Source organism: Camelus ferus, chromosome 1 (assembly GCF_009834535.1).
Source record: "Camelus ferus isolate YT-003-E chromosome 1, BCGSAC_Cfer_1.0, whole genome shotgun sequence".
Classification (NCBI taxonomy): domain Eukaryota; kingdom Metazoa; phylum Chordata; class Mammalia; order Artiodactyla; family Camelidae; genus Camelus; species Camelus ferus.
Window position 1 is genome coordinate 66,444,214 of NC_045696.1, and position 6,050 is coordinate 66,450,263.

Consider the following 6,050-nt stretch of genomic DNA (forward strand, 5'->3'; position numbering starts at 1 on the left):
TTATTATTCTCCTGGAGAGTTAGGGTATTTTTTATTGATGTAAAAGAGATATTTGTATATTGATTATATTAACATTATCACCTGTATATGCATTGCAAATATTTATTTTAGGCTGTGTTTTTCTTTTTAATATCATCTATGAATTTTTGATTATCCAGTCAAAGTTAGTGATTTTTTTACTTACTTGCATACTTAGTAGATACTTTCTATCCTATAAGGTAAAGGCAGAAGTAATTTAGAAAGATGACTAAAGATAATTTTTGAGACATATTTTTAAATTATATTTATTAGACTTGTGTAATATTTTTACAAGAAAAAAACAAGTAGATCAATGAAACGAAACAGTGAGGTCAGAAAAAAGACCCACGTATTAGCATTTTACATTAGTGGAGAAAGTGTAGACTATTCAAAAATACTGATTACCTATGTGGAAAAATAAATTCATACTTAGTTTTGTATTCAAAAATAAATTCCAGATAGAACTAATATCCAAATGGCAATAACAAAAAAAATCCAAATTATTAGAAGAAATTATAGTGAAATTTATCATCATCCTGGGATAGATAAATCTTCCTAAATATGCACAAAAATAAATTTGTTAAAGAAAAGACTGATGTTTACATCAAAATTTAAAACTTGGATATAGGGGAAAAAACCCTATGAATTGCCGTGTTTTCTCTCCTAGCTTATATTTCTTTCTCTGTAGGTTTCTACTGGATTAATCTAATGCCCCTTTTTCATTAAATTTTGAAAGATGAATGTTTTCTATCTTCATTCATTTTTTACAAAAATTTTATGTTCTTTATTTTGGGGGAGGGGGAAGTAATTAGGTTTACTTATTTATTTATTTTTGGAGGAGGTACTGGGAATTGAACCCAGGACCTCATGCATGCAAAGCATGCACTCTACCACTTGAGCTATACCCTTCCCCCTGTTCATTCATTTTTAATTAATCGTAATTAATGTTTCTTAACATGTAAATTAAAAAAAATACTTTAAGTATACAACATTAGCTGAGCAAAATTTGAATCTCGTATTCCATGGCCCCAGGCCACCACTCGTCTACCCTTCCTCAGAGGTACACGTCCAGCACAAATAGCTTTGTATGGATTCTTGTGGCACCCTTCTATGAGTTGATATTTGTATACAAGTAAATTAAATACATATTTTTTAAAAAACTGGAAACATGCAACTTTCTTTTTAGATTAAAATTTTTAAAAAATTTTCTGCATCATTTCATACAGATGCACCTCTTTTTAATTATTATTGCATAGAATTCCATAGTATAATCCATCTTCAGTATAAAGTTTGAGTGAATACCCAGGGTTGCTCATAGACTTTCCAGGAACACGTTGGAATGGAGAAAGAAACTGATTTCCAGATTCTTCAGCTTTCAAGTGTACTTTTCCCTAAAACTGATTTTACCGAGAATGCTCCTGTGATTGAACTGGTCTTCTTTCCTCTCTCTTTCACAATCAATCACCATTCTCCTATTTAACAGCAGAAAATCATAACTCTCGCCAATCCCTATTATTTACTATAATGTAATTGCCTCCAGATATAAAACATCTTGGAATGCAAACCAAAAGACAGCGGGAGAATGCTTAGCTTCTGGGGGAAAGGGCGAGGAAGAGCAAGGCACAGAAAGTTTCAGTGCTGAGAAGTTAACATTGATTTTCACCCAGACAACTGGAGTAGCTTAGAACTGGTATTCAGAAGTGAGATGGTTGTCCCCGGAGCAGGCGTTTATATGCCTGTTTGAACTGAAAATGGAGTCAGCTATTTTTGACACAAATATGAGAGTTAGCTTTGCTATTTGGATTATAAGACAGATGTTTTCCATAAATTGAATGTGAGAATTGATCGCACTTAGACTTGGATGAAAATATATTTAAAGCATGTGCACACTATTTGAACATTAGAAATCATGTCTCTTGCAATGAAACTTTATGATTAAAATAAAGTCAATGTCATAGTTTCTCAAATTCTCTTAAGATACACTCATACAAAAATTGTAAAAATCATTGTCTCGTGATACTCTCCTATTGATGGTTGTCCATCATTCCTTCCCTCAGCTGATGCTTACTGAGCACCTACTGGCTGCCAAATAACTTTTAAAATCTGGAGGCACATCAGTGAATAACAATATACAAATCATCCAAGTAATCAAACCAAAGCTCAGTCAAAAAACAATCCAGTTGAAGGAGACAGAAAATAAATACACAACTTCATAAAGCATAAAATATACACCTTGTTGGATGGTAATGATGCTGCTCAGAAAAGGCTCAATGAAAAGGCTATATTTGAGTAAAGGTTTGAAAAAGCTGAGGGGATATGTGAGAAAGCACAGGCAGAGGGGACAGTAAGTGCCTGGGCCCCATGCCAAGTTCATGTTTAGGGGTCTGGAAGATTTAAAAGGAGGGTAGAAAGTCTTGAGAAGTGTGAGCCAGGAGAGCTTTGGTAGGTGAGGTGAGAAAGGTAAGGGGAGAGCGCATTAGGAGGAAAGAAATGAGGGCTAAAACTTAGGTTGATTTAAGGTTTATAAGTTATTGTAGAAATCCTGGCTTTTACCATGAGTGAGATGGGAAGCCAGTGGAAAATTTTAAGCAGGAAAGAGACAAGATCTGACTTTCATTTCAAAAGAATCGTTTTACTTGCTCTATTGAAAGCAGAACATGGGAGATGAGCAAAAGTCAGGAGACCAGTTAAGAGACTGTGTCATCCATTCGGGTAAGAGATGATGGCGGCTCAGACCAGAGGAGGAAGAATGGAGAAGCTGAGAGATGATTGGGTTCTCCATCCATCTTTAAAGTACAGCTGTAATAGGACTATATGAATTGCTGGCAAATAGGATGGAGGGGATGTGCGAAAGTGGTTTCACATAATGACTTCTAGGATTTTGGTTTGAGCCACTGGAATAATAGTCATTGAGCTCTAGAAGATTAAAGTGAGAACAGGCTTGGAAGATGAGATCAAGGGTTGGTTTTTCAAGTTATGTGTGAGGTGTATGTTAGATATGGAAAAGGAGGTATCAACAGGCAGGTGGATGTGTAAGTCTGGAAGTCAGAGGAGGAATCTGAGCTAGAAATAGAAATTGTCAAGTGGAGAGTAGTGGATGTTGAGTCAGGGAACCAAGAGACCAGAGGAGGTCACCAAGTGTGAGAATAGACAGAGAAGAGACCTTAGAACCAAGAAATGAGATCAGTCTTTGTGTCATCGAGGAAGAGAGAAAGTGTGACAGTTTAGGAAAGCAAGAGAAGAAAGTTCTTTCACTTTGACATGTCTCTCATTTTTCACCCATATTTTTTTTAATGAAGCAATGAACATATATCTTTGTGCACATATGTGACTATTTCCTGAAGACTGAGTCCAAAAGTAGAATTAGTATGTCAAAAATATGTGCATTTAAAATGTTTATAGATTCTGCCAAACTGCCTTCCAAAACTGCTTCACCAATTTATCACTCTTCGAGAGTGTTTGAGAGTGCCTCTTTCCCCACAAGACTACACGTTCTTGCTACTATCAAACTCTTACAAATAAATAAAAATTATCTTATTTTGATTGTAACTTGTATGTTTTCTTATCAGTGTTAAGTCTGAGCATCTTTTTTTAAATCAGTTTATTGGCCATTTATATTTCCTAAATGAATCTGATACAGATCATTTGCCCATTTTCTGCTGACTTGTTTTCTTAATGATGTGAAGATGTAAAAGCATTTGTATATTCAGAATGTACTTTCTAGTCTATCACTTGTTGTTTAACCTTGTTATGGTGTCATACATCACAGAAAAATTGGAAATTTTCACGTAGTCAAGTGTGTCAAACCTTTTCTTTATGACTCTGGGATTGTGTTTTGCTTAGATTTTCCACAACATATGGTTATAAAAACTATCCTGCATTTTCTCCTTAACACTTTAATAGTTTGCTTTTTATATTTACCTCTGAGGGCCATAAGGAGTTTATACTGGTAGATAGCTTGAGGTTGAAAATACCTATTTTTTTCCAAACGCATAACACATCTTGGCAACAGCACTGAATACTTGCTCTCTTTTTTCCCCATTGATTTGAAATGTCACTTTAATCATCAGCTGAATTTCAATATTTTTTCACCATTCTGTTGCTGGACTCTGTGTGCTGTTCAATCTGTCTACTCATTTATTTCTGCATAATTTTATATATTTAATGACTATCATTTTATGATTTTTTAAATGTATCTGAAGCAAGTCCTTTATCTTATTTTTGGGTTGTTTACCTTTAGTTTATGAAGAGGTGGTTTGTTTCACATTTTCTCTTTCATATAAACATTAGAGCCTATTTATAAAATTTAAATATAAAACAAACAAAAATCTTCGGGGATTTTGCCTGGGATTTTGTTGAATTTATTGCCAAATTTGGGAACAGTGTGCACATTTATAATAATGAATCTTCCTTTAACAAGCACAGTATATCTCTTCCTTCTTCTGTGTTACTTCATAGGGTTCTATAATTTTCTTCAGGTTAAACTTATTTCTAGTTAATTTATGGGTTTTCCTAGAACTTTCCCTATGAGAAAAAATATTTTGAAAGGGTGCCCAAGAGGAGGGCCTACCTCAGACTTTAATATTTCTAGTTCTGTTGACTGGCCTCCAATATTCACATAACATATACCATAATTAAAATGTGTCTTTGGGTTAATTTTGGTTTCAGTTTTTCCTAGGTCAGTACTTACCAATTAGAGCTGATAGCATAAAAAAATGGACCACTAGATGGCAGAATAAACTGTCTTTTCTGGACTGGTGTACCCATTTTCAGAAAAGGAATTCTTGATTTACAACCCCAATGAGAAGAATAAATTACTTCGTAGTCCACAACACACCAGCACACACTGGCAATAATATTGTTCTAAAAAGATCGACGTTAAACAGATCAATGACCCCTACTTCAAAACAATTGCCATAAACTATACTTTATTAAATTCCTCATATAAACATATGTTTTTTATTATTTTCTAATTCCTCTTCCTTATTCCACTGCAGAACTGTGGGTATTCTGTACAGTTCAGTTTTTGATCTTCTGCTTTGATTTATTCCTTTTGTTTTTCTCCATCTAAGTAATTTATCTACTGCAGAGTTTTAACCATCGTCTCTGTGCCCCGAACCCCTGAACTGCATTTATGACTTTGAACTCAATTTCATCCTCAAATATGACATCTTTAATAATGGACTGACATGTCCCATAGGCTATCTGAGTCCTATTCCTGTAGGATACATAGGTTGCTAGCATTTACCTCCCTCAGTGACTTCTTAACCAATTTCTTTCCAGCAACAAATTGTATCCAATTAGTGGATTGTGAAATCAGTTTAGTTATTTGCATCCAGCAATATAAAAAAATTAATGTAGTAGAAAAATGACAAGAGTGCAAAGCCCACAGTGTCAGCTAAATATAGGCATATATAGGAATATGTGCGCTCCATTGTGATAAAAATGTAATTTTTTACTATGGGTTGTGATCAAAAAAGCTTGAAAAAGAAAAAAAAAAGTCCCTGTTAGAATCTCTCAGACTTCATCTTACCTAATATACTGGAGGATCCTTAGGTTCCACTTTCTGAAATACACCGTGTCACTTTATAGACTAGCCTTTGGTCTTTGCACAAATACTGGACATATTTGCACAGATGTCCTACTCTATGCTTCTGGGTGCAGGGGACCATGATATTTACTTAGACTTCACCTTAAACTCTTAGAAGTTCTAGCCTCTCTATAGACGCTTACGTGTATTGAGCTCTCCCATCTGTTCCACCATAATGAGCTTCAGAGTTCCAACTGGCTGTCCTGCAAGCCCAGCTGTATGCAGTGTCTTTGCCTGACTCTTTTTTGCAAGAGCAGGTTTAAACCTTATTCATGCTGAAATTCCATTGGAAGTCTACACGTAAGTCTCACTGTCACTTAAAAGTGAACACATTTGTACCTTAGCTCATCTTCTTTGTCCCAAATCAGCTGATAGCTTAATTTTTATGGTATTAATAATTGTATCTATCCTTTAGTTACTTAGGCTTCAGATCTTAAAATGA

At 34.7% G+C, this 6,050-nt stretch overlaps 1 non-coding gene across 1 annotated transcript; it reads right to left on the reverse strand.

Annotated features, from left to right (window-relative positions):
* Positions 1-854: 854 nt before the first annotated feature.
* On the reverse strand, positions 855-929 carry TRNAA-UGC. The gene has a single exon. It is a non-coding gene; the product is annotated as a tRNA-Ala (tRNA).
* Between the last annotated feature and the right edge of the window lie 5,121 nt (positions 930-6,050).